Here is a 13,870-nt window from a genome sequence, read left to right on the forward strand (position 1 = left end):
AGTGGAACAGACAGAGAATTAAATTTAAGAGTGTATTATCAGAAAGTAGCCTCACAAGTCATTCCTGAGCAGGAGAAAGAGACAGGACATAGGAAAGATAAGATAAAACTCTGTCCAGTCATCCCAGCTTCACACTATAATTTGTCTACAATCATCTGCCAAAAAAGCAGAGGCTCACAGCTGCCAAGTAAATGGCCCGCAATGAGCCAAACACTTTTTCTCCTCAAAAAAAAAAATCAAACAGCTCACTGGAGCTATGCTGAGATGAAATCAAAGCTGGCTTCCTTGCTCAAAATCAGGCATACACAATAATTCTCATATAGGAACTGTGAGCAACAATATGTAACAAATGTGGCATCAGTGTGAAAGAAATGATCTTTCCTCGTTTTTTTCCTTAGAGTGGAAACGCATGCAGGACCAGACGGACGCTTCCTGGCACGGATGCCTCGCAGCATTTGAGCACAGACAGCTTCAGGCTTCAGTATGTAAAAGACTTGGCAAGCCACAGCCACGTACTACTCTCTTTTCAGTAAGCCAGGATACCCTTTCTAACAGAGAAAGAAATATATACAGAACACATTGCGATTTAGTTCTTCTTTAAATAGATGGACTTTCAGCTTTCACTCATTTGAGCACAGGCTGAACAAAACTGTATCAGAGAGGAGGTGAGTTCGTTACCACTCGCTGCTAAATGTGCCCTGCGAAGGAACCATCAGGACTTCCACTTTAAAAATCCCTCACAAGGAGCCCGCAGTGAGCACAATTCACAGGAGTAAAACCAGTAAAATCTCCAAATATTGCTTTCTGAAATAGATGGGTAAACACCAGACATTTCCTAAGCCAGAACCCATCCACGTCACCACACATCCCACAGGCATTATTCAGAATAAGCCAAGCAGTACGTTCTCAGCTACCCACATCCATCCAGGTTTTCTAATCACATACCCACACCTTTTGGGGTCCTTTTCTCACACGGTGTGCTCTGCCACTCCAAGTTGTACTTAAAGAGGGAAGAGTAGCACTGAAGTCCTTCCTTTCCAGCCGCTGCGGTGTTGCTGCCTAAAAACTCTCTCGCTACATCCACACACAGCAAATACATATTTACATTTACGTGGGCAAGGGAGAAGAGTGACTAATTTGGTCATTTTCAGTATTAATCAATGTGAAAAAATGCATGCAATCCAAAAAAGAAAAAAAGGCAAAGAGAAGGACCGTGCCCAACCGTTACCAGAAGCTGTTATCACGACACTTCCCCGGTGCTTTTTTCCTCTAGGTCAAACACGTAGTACGAGGTGAGTTATGACACAAGCGACCACACGCATCTTCCTCTATGTCACCATGTCAAAAACCTGCTCGGTAAGTACAGGAATTGGTTCTGGGTTGACCATGCCACAGTAGGTCTGTATTTAGCACGTACCCCAGTCTATCACACTTGACTACTGTGCTATCGACCAGAAAATAAGGATAATTTCCCAAATACCTGCAAAATACACAAGCCAGAAAGGGATTTTGCAAAAGGCAGCAGAATCCTGCCACTGTAAAATAACCCAGACGGCAAAAACTCTAACCTTTCGTCCACACTTCAAAAGGGAAAACAAGCACAGGTACTAATAGCATTTACAGGAATGTATTTAAGGAGGAAGAAATATATGAACATATAGAATGAGGAAGTTTCAGTGGCTCATTGAAAAAAAAATCTCATCAAATATATATAAATTATCTAACTCCCTTTGAAGTCCAAAAGTTGTACAAGGATTGGACATACCCCTGGTTAACTGGGAGAGAAAGGGGGTATTGGGACTGCTGTCCCAAGCGCAGGGTCACTTCCCACCCCACCGACACAGCCCAACATGCCCCGGGTTCCAGGAGAGACGTTGAGAAGAGACGTCTCTCCTGCTCTTTTGAAGGCAAGTGAAACCCACCATTCATTATGTTACTTCTCTGTCTGTGTGTCAGGGGAAAAGAGATACATTCTATGAAAATTTATGAGCTAAGAGAGTTATCTGAAAGACACGAAGTGGGCTAGACTTCCCTTTTAACTGCAGAAGCATGGTATCATTATCCATACTTCATCTCTCCCCGACCTTATCGAATTCATGTCTTGAATCCAAAATTCATCAGAAATCTTTTGTAAATCTCCTTTGACAAAGCCCAGCCTTTGCCACCAAGCACCAGACTCTTACCCTGTTTTTCTCCAGATCTCTATTTAAATTTAGGAACCCTGATATGCTGATGAAGACTCCAAACTGGATAATTACATCTAAAAGACCTGAACGTTTGCCAGCTCCTCGTGTTTTTTATAACACTCCCCTTCTTCCTGCGTACATGAATCAATATGTGCAACGAACAGTTATCAGCAGAGTAAAGAGCAAAGGGATGGGGGGAGGAAAGTCAACTCCACAGCTTCGGAAGTCTGTCCCGATAGTTGGGGCCGTCCTCCGACGCTACGAAACAGCATCGCTCCACCAACCAGTTACATTGGTTTACAGTCAGCCCAAAGGCTGGCCAATACACCTCCATTTTGTTACTGTGGATCCTCTCTAACGTCCTTCCAAAAATATTTTGGAAGCAGTAGGGGAACACCAGGCTGACCACAATCAGCCAGAGGCCATCATTAGCCCTCTAATTGATCCCCGGATCAACCCAAACCTGTATTTTCGAGCATCTTCATAGCAAATTATCTAATGGAAAGTCTGAATCAAGATTAAGACTAAGAGAATTTCTATTTTGTGCTGCCTATAGATAACGGGCTGCATGTATAGTAAAGGAAAAAAATAAATAAATAAGGAAACCCAGTCATATCAGTTTGGGAAGAGACAGAAAGCAGCGAGCGGAGCTTACTGCTGGTTACAGCTCTGAAAAATCATGGCCATCATTCTTGTAAAGCTGATGGTCCAAGAAGATTTTTGGCATAACTGAAAATGAATTATTTTGGTTCCCTATTATTCAGGAAAGCTCTAACACTTTGAGTGTCCCTTTAAACAATCGCTGCAATAATTGTTAGCCACAACAGCAGCTACACCTCCCTCCATACAATAACGCAGATTCCCACTCCCTGTACCATTTAAATAAATGTACCATTTTAAATAAATATTTTAAATACCTGTTTAAATAAAAACATACAACAGTGATCAAAACAGTTCGGCTCATCAAATAATCTGATCCCATTTCTCCTGGCCCTTTAAGGACTGCGAATTGCAAAGAAGGATCCTGGAGACAGAAAGTCATTAGTTCTAACAAGCTAATGGCTGTTACACATTTAAATCACTGCTTTTGAAACAGTAAATCATTTCTTCTTTCTAGGGCAGACAATCTTATTCAAACACTGAAGCAATCTGATTATTCCATGAAAGGTTTTAGGAATTCAAGTCTATTGTACTGCTCAGGCACAAATTGGTTATCCCAGAAGTTTTAACCCCTTTAAGTCAGAGAGAGAACAGTTATTTCTCTCTTCCAGCTGAGGCTGTATCAGGAAGGAGAAAGGTCTTCTCACGCCCGTCTTCTCAACTCCCTGTGATGCTCCTCCCAGGATATCGCTCGTGCCTGCGACCGTGCCGCTGTCAGCAACCAGTGGCCTTCTGCTCACATGAGGACACCAGAAACACCACATCCAAAGTTCTCATATTACTGGGTTGTCCTCCTATCTCTCAAAAAAACAGCCTACCTGTCCCACCCCAGTTAATGCCGCCCCTGCCCATCCCACGCCAATGGCACCGGGAGCAGACACAGGAGTTTAAAGGCAGACAAACAAATGAAAGGTTTTGAGGGAAAGAATGAGGAGTGAATTAGGAGCCGCCACAAGCAAGATTAGCAACGAGTTTTATCACTCTACCCTATGGGAATTAGCCAGTTCTTCAAGATCCAAAAGGAAACATAAATCTTAAAGCTCCTTTCCTGATATGAAATTTCAAGATTACACCGTCTACTCTCTATCAAGTCATCCCAGAGAATTATCCATCGCTTGATAAACTTGCTGTGGCTCAGATCACAGCAACTGCCTATTTCCATGCTGTCTGGCCCTTTCCTAATGCTGCATTAACCAGAATGGAGCGAAGGGAATATCACAGCAGGGAGCGCTCGGCTGCAGGCACAGGGTCACGCTTTATCTCAGCTGTCGGACACGGGTACCTCTACCTGGGCCAACAGCCTCACGTGGGGATGGCAGGGGGGAAAGACCGATTGCCAGGCTCAAACCTTTTCCGAAAGCTACCCAAACCCAGCTCTGCTGTATTATGCTACTGACGACACTGCTTCCCCATGTCACATTTCAAGAGACAAAATGCAAAACCTAAACTTTGCTGAATTACTCCCGGCTATTTTGTTTCTCAACGAAAGAGCAAAACCAAAGCTTTTGTGGGAACCAGCACAACGTGTACTGACAGTCACCTATGCAGCAGGATGCATACATGCTAACAGGAAAATCAGCTTGGAAAAATCAAGGCTGCAATGCATGAATAGTGAGAAAAGAACAGCTTCTCCCAGGAAAAAAAAAAAAAAAGCTATCCAGTTCTCACAAATGCAAATGGCGAATTTCAGCAGGCAGGGCTTGCAAATATACAGGTGTGATAAATGAGTGAGTCCCAAACAGAACTCCAATTAAAGTTTACAATTTATTAGGCAAATAAAAGCAAGCAAACAGCGCTGGGTGCACCGGGAGTCTCCGCTCCACCAAGACGCACACCGTATAGTTCTTATTTCTGGTTTATATTCCTTTTACTAATACATATTCTTAATTATTTCCGAGAAAAGGTGGTCTTATTACAATGAGCTCAGAGAAGTCATCTCCATAGTCTCCCCCCCTAACCCCCCCCCAGTTGTGCGTGCGCAGTGTTTCCTGGTGGTTGTGAGTAGGGGTCTCAGGGATGAAGGCTGTATGTCTTCCTCGTGATGACTTTTTTTACTTCCCCAGAAAACTAGTGAAGTCATCATGACTCTGCTCTGCGAAGTCATCAGGACCGTCCTTGTTCTCCATCTTGGCTCCTGCTTATCTTACACAAGGGTTATGCAACTTGCAGATACATGACTTAAGTAAGCTAACTTAAAAGTGGTTAAGCGAGATTAGAGATTAAGCGCATACAGGCCCCTAGGCCCCTCTTGTCTAACACCTTGCAACTGGCAGTAAAGCAAAAGAAGAAGAGAAAAAAAACCCAAAACGCTAGGTGGCTTTTGCAAGAAGCGAGAACTATATACATACCATTCTGCTTTCTCTAGGACTACGGTTATACAAGAACGAACAGAATGGTTAAAGGTTACATATACAGAGAAGGTCATATTTCACTATGCGGCCCTAACATTGTTTTATATTGCCATGTATCAGGTGAACACATTTCACAATTGGGGCTCCTGGTTAGTAGCATCATGAGGCATTTCGCAGGTTTACGTTTTTGCATTTCACAGAGATCTTAAACTAAGACAATCACTTATCTTGAATAAGCACACCCTACTCCTCGCCACCTATTTGCACATCCATCCATTGTCCCATATTGACACGAATCGAACATATTTCACACAGGTAAGCAGCATACAAGTATTTTGTGGCATGCTCTCAAGGGCAGAATATTTTTCAGGATGCTATTATGTCAGCTTTAAACAGCGACAGCCTGTATTTCAGTAATGACCAGGTTGCAATACGCCAGCCTTCGCAGCTTCTAGGCACGCTCCAAGGGAGCGTGTTGCTACACCCCAGTTCGCACATTTGAGCAGGCTACAATATATTGCTGTTTCTTTGAAGGGAAAAATAAGCACCACACCATGAGAGCTGTCGCTTTTCTCTGCAGCTGTTCAAACTTCCCTCGCACCACGTTTGAACAAAGCTTTCCAACAACACTGTGTGCAAAACTGCCAACAGTGCCTTCTTGCGCATTTACTTGTAACACCCCATCTTGAGAACTTCACACACAGCCAAAATCCACCAGATTTGTTGAGAAGAGTTTTTCAGCATGGGAAAACTGTTTCTCCTTTGAGTCAAAGTCTGATTAAAGAACTGTAAGAGGAGTCACACACTCTCACTGGTGTGAATTAGCATAATTCCAAGACTCAGGCCTTTTTTCTCCCATATGCCTGTAAGTATGCAATTCATTTTACCTTTGGCAATTTTTTTTTTCACGCCTACAGCCCACAGCATAGAGCTACTTTAAAAGAACTTTTATAACGAGTTCAGAAGAGGCAAACTATTTCTCTGCTACTCTGCATACCTGCCCTTCTCCTGCCGCAGCCACTCACAGACGCTTTAGTTAAACTCTGCAGAAGTCAGGCTTGGCTACAAACTTAAGGACCAAATCCGCTTCCATGATCCCTGCGAAGTGCATGAAAGACACCTCGCCACTATAATCTGACCTAATAGGTATAAGAGAGTATTAAATATACACTGGCATAATGATACCAAGTTCATGGTTTTCTTTTTAAATTAAAAAGTGCATTCTGTTTGCGTCTCAGTTCTTTTTATATACTTCCTAGCATATTCTCATCTCATTCCTCCACCCAAATTAAGGAGCGAGTGCAGACACAACGCCACAAAAACCTGCCCGTTCACGGAAGAACTATTCCGGGCTAACTAAATCTGGACATTTTGGAATAAAAGCACTTCATGTCGAATTCCCTTTATGCTTTATACGCACCAGTCGTTTACGTGCATCGTTCATGAGGTGCTTCATACTGCCCTTCACTTTCTACCAGCCACGTCATTTTCCATTCACAACCCTGGCAGCTGGAAAACGCAGCATTTGGCAGGAATCTAGACACCCCAGCCCCCCTCGCCGCTGTCACGAGAAGACCACAGTCGCGATAGTAGCCTCATGTCGGCGGGGGGGGGGGGGGGGGGGGGCGACTCCTGTCCCGCTTCAGCCCACGGCCCGGCTGACCGGGCTCCATGCTCACCTTCCCCGAGCGATTCCAAAGCACCCCCGGTCTCCATTTTATCCTCCCTCCAGGCCAAGTCTCAGGGCCGCCTCTCCGGGCCGCGGTACCGATAAAGCAGAGACCGCCGGCGGGGCGGGAAAAGGCCGCTCCGCTTTCCCCCTTCCCCTCCCCTTATCCCCTCACCGCGGGCGGCACAAATCTGTTCTCCCGCAGCGCCGCGCCGCCCGCGCCTCTCTCCTCCTGGCTGTCGGCGACAGTGGGAGGGCGAGAAGCGCGGAGCACCGCCCTCTGCGGGAGAGCCGGCGCCGGGGCGGAGGCGGAGGCTGAGGCGACAGCGGAGGAGGATGTGGGCGTTCGCCGCGGGGTCGAGGCGGGCGGACGGGGACAGGAGAGGAGACAGCGGGTTCTCCTCATGAAAAGCGCCGCCAAAGGTGTCTCTTCGGGAGGCGCTACAGTCTGAGGTACTGAGGGGGAGATCAGCCTTCCCGCGCGCGGGAAAACTGAGGGAACGGTGCCCGGCCAGCTGGGAGCGGGTCAAAGCCCTCAGAGAGCGACAAGAAGGAAGTCTCACGGTACACTCTCCCCCTTGTGTGATTTTCCCTCAGGATCTCCTCCATCTTCCTTCCTTGAAGAAAGCGGAGGGCTGAGCGTGGCTGCGCCATCGCCTGAGCAGAGAGCAGCTGGAAACTGGTATTTCTCACTCCCTGAATGAAGAAATTGAAAGGGGCTTCTTTACGCAGCCTTGCTAACTCAATTTTTCCCGTTAATCCATCTCCTAGTTCCCGAAACTCAATCTGAGGCAGCTGGCCAGCCCCATTGTCCTTCAAACCCCGTGGCTGTTCCAGTGTCCTGACACTGTGAGGATTGTGAGAAGTAAGGAAGTGGTTAAAAAATTTTGCTTTCGCCTAGAGTTAATTAAGACTGCATAACAAGGACACTTACAGTTAAAATAAAAAAATAAAAATAGACATAATCCCCCAGAGCGGTGGAAAGTACATTGTAAATCTTTGAGAGCGGTAAACTCCCTACCAGAGGTAAGAAACTGAGGGACTGCATGGTAAACTCCCTACTCGAGATAAGAAAGTGACAGACTGAAGCCAGCTGGAACCAGAGGGGAGGGGGGAAGTTCATGCTGATGAAGACTCCTGACTTCATCCACACTGACCCCCGGGACGACCACCAGGACAAACTGCGCATGACTGGTGGGAGGGGGCAGTAAGGCAGACTTATGTAAATACTAATTGTAATATCTCCTCCCTGTCCCCCGAGATAATAATGAATATGTAAAAACATTTATGAGTATGTAATGGATTATAGTATAAATCACCCACTGATGATTGTGTAGGCGTGCCTCTGGTTATGGTCATGCGCCCAGCGCTGTGATCTTTGCTCCACTGACTTTGTCCCCAAAGAAACTACGTGAAAACTATTTACGTGGGCTCGTTTCTCCCAATTGGGGGCTCGTCCGGGATAATCGAAGCCTCACCGCCGTGGAGCAAGAGGGTCCCGAACGGAAGGCGCGCCCCGCTGAATTTAGCGGTCTCTTCGGCTCCCTCCAGCACCATCGGAGGTTGACAGTAACGACCCCGGCAGGGGACTCGTGGACCAAAGAAGGGGCTCCCTGAGAATTACCGCGGCAGCCAATAATCCTTGTGCACGAGACCCAGATAAGAAAAAGGGATTGTAAGTATTATCCAGGTGGCTGGGATAGGGGGAGGACTGAAAGGTGTGTGAGTGAGATGCGGGCTGAGCCTGCAAAGCGAGTGCGGAGTCCTTCTAACCGCAGTTCCGATCTCCTGCGAGGGAATCGGCTGGTGAAGGGACGAAGCGAACAAAAAGGAGTGAGTGACTCCCCCGGGAAATGGGACGAGGGGCAAGTAAGCTCAGTCCCGGGAAATGGGACGAGGGGCAACTAAGCTCAGTTCCAGGAAAAAGGGAGCAAGGAGATGCCATCAGACATTCCCCTAGGCAGTCCGTTAGGGAGAATGCTGGCAAGTTGGTGCTTTAACCCGTGCACCAAGGGAAAGGGTTTGGGGTTTGAGTCCCCATAAGGTAATGCGTCATTACCATAATCATTGTAAAAATCCGGTACCGTGTATTCCATAAAGTCTATACCATCTAATAATATTAGTAAGCACCCAATAAGGCCTTTGATGTCTGTATGAGTTTGCTGGGCCAGCCCTGAAATGTGTGATTGTGCTGCTAAATCACTGAGTGAGTGTTTGAACAAGTGAGATGCAGCTCAGCTGCGGAGCAAATGTGAAGTTCTGATCTGCAGAGAGAGCAGCCGGAGACGAATGAAGTGCACAACGTTTCGGCTCTGACATTGAAAATTGTACTCTCAGATGTCCCAATTTTGTGTTTGTGCTCTTGACAGAATGTTTAGGAGCAGTTAAAAGGGAGAAATGGAGTAAGTGTAAAATGTTGGTGTAGCGAAAGGCTGGAAAACTGGTCTAATTAAGATCAAACGGTCAGGCTAGCTTAAGCAGGTATTTTGTGGGAACTTAGAAGGTGTAAAGAATCTATAAGAATCGCACAAGAGTGCCACTGGTATATATATATATATGGAGGAAATATGGGGTGAAGTAGTGTTAAAATCATTTGGTGTGCAACACAAGTGCCTGCCCACCTTGTCACCGATGTGGTTTGTTTGTGCTCAGTGTTTGGAGTGTCATAAGTACATTATTTATTTAATGGGAGACAGGAGTTTTGTCTCGACAATTGTCTTGAATTTAGGTGCACTCGCTGTGGAGTGAGTACGCCCTTGCATCTTTGTGTTTGCTATGGGAGCCAAGCAAAGCGGTGAGATAGTAAAACGGAGCCCTTCAGGCTGTATTTTGGCTCATTAGAAGGATATAGGAGGACCACCCAGAGGGAGTGTGGACAGGAAGACTTTACTAAAGTATTGTAACCAGTGGTGGCTGTTATATAAATTGAAAAAAAAAAAAAGAGGAAAAATGACCAAATAATCACACTTATAATGGAATTATAATACTTTATCGCAGTTGATGCTGTTTCTCAGAAGAAATTATAAAATGGGATGAGGTGGTATATGCCAATATGTTTTTCACTTTAAGAAATCATCCTGAGTGGCAGAAGGAATGTGGTATAAATTTGGCCCCTCAGGACCCCCTTGTTTTGACATTTGAAAAAGGATAAATTAAGTAAAGTGAAAAATTAAAAGGATACTGTTCAGCAAGTAGCATTGAAAAGACGTGTTTGAAGTGTAGTGGTGAGAAAGAAAATTTAGAATTTACGGTAGCTCCCCGATAAAGATGGGGAGACGCTGATAACAATAATGGTGTTAGTAATGTGCAAATGATAAGAGAAAGAGGGCGACGGCAAAAAGAAGCCGTCAGTGAATCAATCTGGGGAAGAGCTGCCTAGCGGGATTTGTAAACAGAGACAGAGGTGGTGTTCTGCATGTGATAATACTGTGGGAGGAGAACAAAGTGTTGTACAAAGAAAAGCATAAGGATAGAAATTGCAGGTGAGCCTGTTCACTGCTGCCTCAAATAGAGAAAAAGAAAGACATTTTAAAAGAAACACTCCTAGAGGAAGAAGTCAAAAAGACACTCCTTGACTCTCGGGTCATGCTCTGACTGGGCAGAAGCAGTGTATATTACAGCAAATTTACTAATGATGATAAATTACAATTTTGAATGAGAGAGAGACCGGAATGAATTTAAAAGCCTCCCCAGCAAACCCCTTGGTTCCAATACAGCTGGGAAATGGAATTATTAATCAGACATTATGTCATTATGTAAGTAGATGTCACGCGCCGGACATAGACCAGAGTGTGATTTTTGTTCATACTCTCGGAAACAGAATTAAAACGAAGTCAAGTGCAAAGCAACTTTATTAGAGAAGGACAAAGGAAAACACTACAAGGGGGGAGACGGAGAAAATAAAAGAAAAGAAGAATTGGAGGGGAACTGCCACCACGGAGTTGCGGCGCTGTCCGGGGGTGAGGAGGAGGTTCTGTCTGCAGCCATGCCAATGATGTTGATGCTGCGCAGTGTTCCTCTTCTTCTCCCCCTCGATGTTGGTCTATCCTATTTTCATCCTTTTTCTGAGGGCCTCTTCGGGGAGTCTGTGGTTCAAATATTCGACACAGTCCTTTGCACCACCCCGTGGCTCAGCATTGCTTCTCCAGCGATGGTTCTCCATGGTGGCATGGGTGATAGAAGTAAAGAGAGAGAGAAGAAGAGGGGGGTAGTGCATAACAATTATAAACAGCGATTTAACAATTTTCTGAAATAGTGATGAAATAGTGATTGAACAATTTTAACAACATTGAAACAGAGACTTAACAATTTTAACATCTGATTAACATTGAACCAACAAACAATGATAGCTAACAACAATTTTCAACATGGAAACAACAGTTTAACAACTTTAACATCAAATTAACATTGACTAGTGACAACATTTGGTGGCTCTGATGCATTGGGAGCAGGCTGTGGGGATGGCCTACACGGACAGTGACAACAACAAAAATGCTCCCGGGGAAATACCCACATAATTACAAAAACAACGATTAAAAGCAAGGTTAGGCAATAAATTGGGGAAAATATAGGCATAAATTTCATCATTTTTTTTCCTCTCTCTTACAATTTTGGGAAATGTAAAGCCAAATAGTTCCACCCTTGCGATCCACACAGCCTGCTGCCCTGGTCTGTTGGATTCTGGGATAGCGTGCACAGCAGAAAATTGATTTCCATGCCCCTGTCCAGAGCGCATGTGCGGGTTGGGTCTAGAAGTTTCTGTCGCAGATTTAAGTTGTCAATCTCTTGTACCACCTCGTGAACCCTTGGTGGTTTCAAATATTTTATATAATTCGTACTGTCGATGGCATGGTTTGGTGCACAGCATGAATTTGTTTAACGCCGTCAGGTGAAATGGTAGTCACAAATTGCATATCAGCGATGACACGTTGAATTAATTGTATAAAGCATAGAATGAAACTTCCTTGGACTTAATGGTTATCAAGTCTCTCCACAGAAAGCCCAGGTAGCTCGATGACGAGATAACTGCATGCTAACAAACCCTGGGAACAACGATGAAGGAGGCTATTTGTCAGACTCCTCGACCACAGACAAGGAATGGTGTTGCCTCGATATTAGAGGTGAAGGGAGGGCACTGGCGTTCGCCACCTGATTGGGAAGGTCCATTCCAGGTCCTGTTGACCACTGAAGCCGCAATCCAGACAAAAGAAAAAGGGTGGACTCATGCATCCCGAATAAAAGGACCAGTGGAAGAACCACCCAAGTGGACAGTCGTCTCATCCTATGAACCTCTGAAGTGGAATTAGCAAATCTGATAATCCGGTGTGGAAATTCACCTATGGTGTATTAGGGAAAACACTGAACACGGTTGACCAAGGTGTGGTGGGGGGTGTGTATCACACAATTACCAACCGGTTTAACACTATAACCCAGAAGAATATTCCTTGACAGAATCCCTAGTATATAGAATATTGTGTCTAAAGTGCCAAACCTCTACCTGGGGCGAGCTTAAGAAGTAGGTTGTGCGGGCAATGTGGGAAAACTCAGTAAAGAAGTGCAGAAAAAGGTTCGCTGGGAAACAGTAAAAGTAACTGCAAGAGAGATTGATCTGGAGACGGTAGAAGGTAAATGAGAGAGGGCAAGACCAGGTTAGCCTCTGTACTCGCCACCAAGAAGATTCCTGTCTCAGCTGTTGGCTGCAATCCAATAGGCATGAGAGGTGGGAGTATATGCTATACTGGACCTCTGCTTACCTTCCTCCTAGTAGGAATAAGATGGGCCATCCCAGCAGCCTCAGACCCGTGTAATAAGTGTTTTCAGTCACTGCGATATGGTTGCAGGTCGGGCATGTATTTTACAGTACACACTCATATCAACAGCAGGTGCTATGATCGGAACCAGATACATGTTTGCCCGTATCAAAATCAACAGTCTGGGTGGGGCAAAACTTAGGAAAAGGGGGAATACGAAATGGAGTGGGATGTCCCCGAGGAGAGGAGTGGCTTTATTTTACAAAGGCAGGGCACTGGGATATGTCAGATGGAGGAGGGCTCCAAGACATGATTAAGGAAGAAATAGTAAAGAACGTAACCCAGAAACTTAAAACCCAAAAATCGTCAGGGGGATCCGCAGTAAATATTTTCTCCAACCTGAGGAAGGACTTAGAAGATGAGTTAGGGTTTCCCACAGTGGGACAAAATCTGTTTGTAAATCTGGTCACAAAGATAGAAAAAGAATTGAATGTATCTGACTGTTGGATCTGTGGGGGACCCATAATGACTGAAGAATGGCCTTGGAAAGGTACAAGCTTGAGTGCCCTGGATATAATCCAATGGAACCATACAGCCATTACCAGTGGAATTACGAGACCTGAGGGATGGGTACTTAGTTCAACTGTAATTGGGCACAAGTGCCTAAAACGTAGAGGAAGGCCATATTCAAAGAAAATGGGTGATACACCTTGTAAAAAGATCTTGACAACTAACTCCACTTCTCAGTGGTGGATACCACATCCACCTAAGTCACACTGGGTACGAGAAAACGACTTGGATGCCAGTTGTACACTGATCCCTAATTATAATCTGTATCTATGTAACAAGACAGGTAGGAACCCATTCTTTGGTGGTAAAGAAGTGTCAAGGTTTTGAGAAAATATAGAAAATACTTCTGAGGGGTTTTGGAAAGCACCTGATAGACTATACTGGATATGCGGAAGATGGGCATACCCAGAACTTCCCCAATTGGGGAGGAAGCTGTACTCTGGGAATAATCCAACCTAGTTTCTTCCTACTGCCCCCAGAGGAAGGGGATGAATTAGGGGTACCACTATATGAAAGCTTAAAATGAGATAAGTGGTCAATAATGGGAGAGACTCAGTGGTGGCATGGTGAGGAATGTCCCCAAACGAATCATTGAAACATATGAGCCGGCTCCATGGGCCCATGATGGTAGCTGGGGATATCGGACTCCTCTATATATGATAAATTGGATAATTAGACTACAAG

This window comes from Tauraco erythrolophus, chromosome W (genome assembly GCF_009769465.1).
Source record: "Tauraco erythrolophus isolate bTauEry1 chromosome W, bTauEry1.pri, whole genome shotgun sequence".
In the NCBI taxonomy this organism is placed as follows: domain Eukaryota; kingdom Metazoa; phylum Chordata; class Aves; order Musophagiformes; family Musophagidae; genus Tauraco; species Tauraco erythrolophus.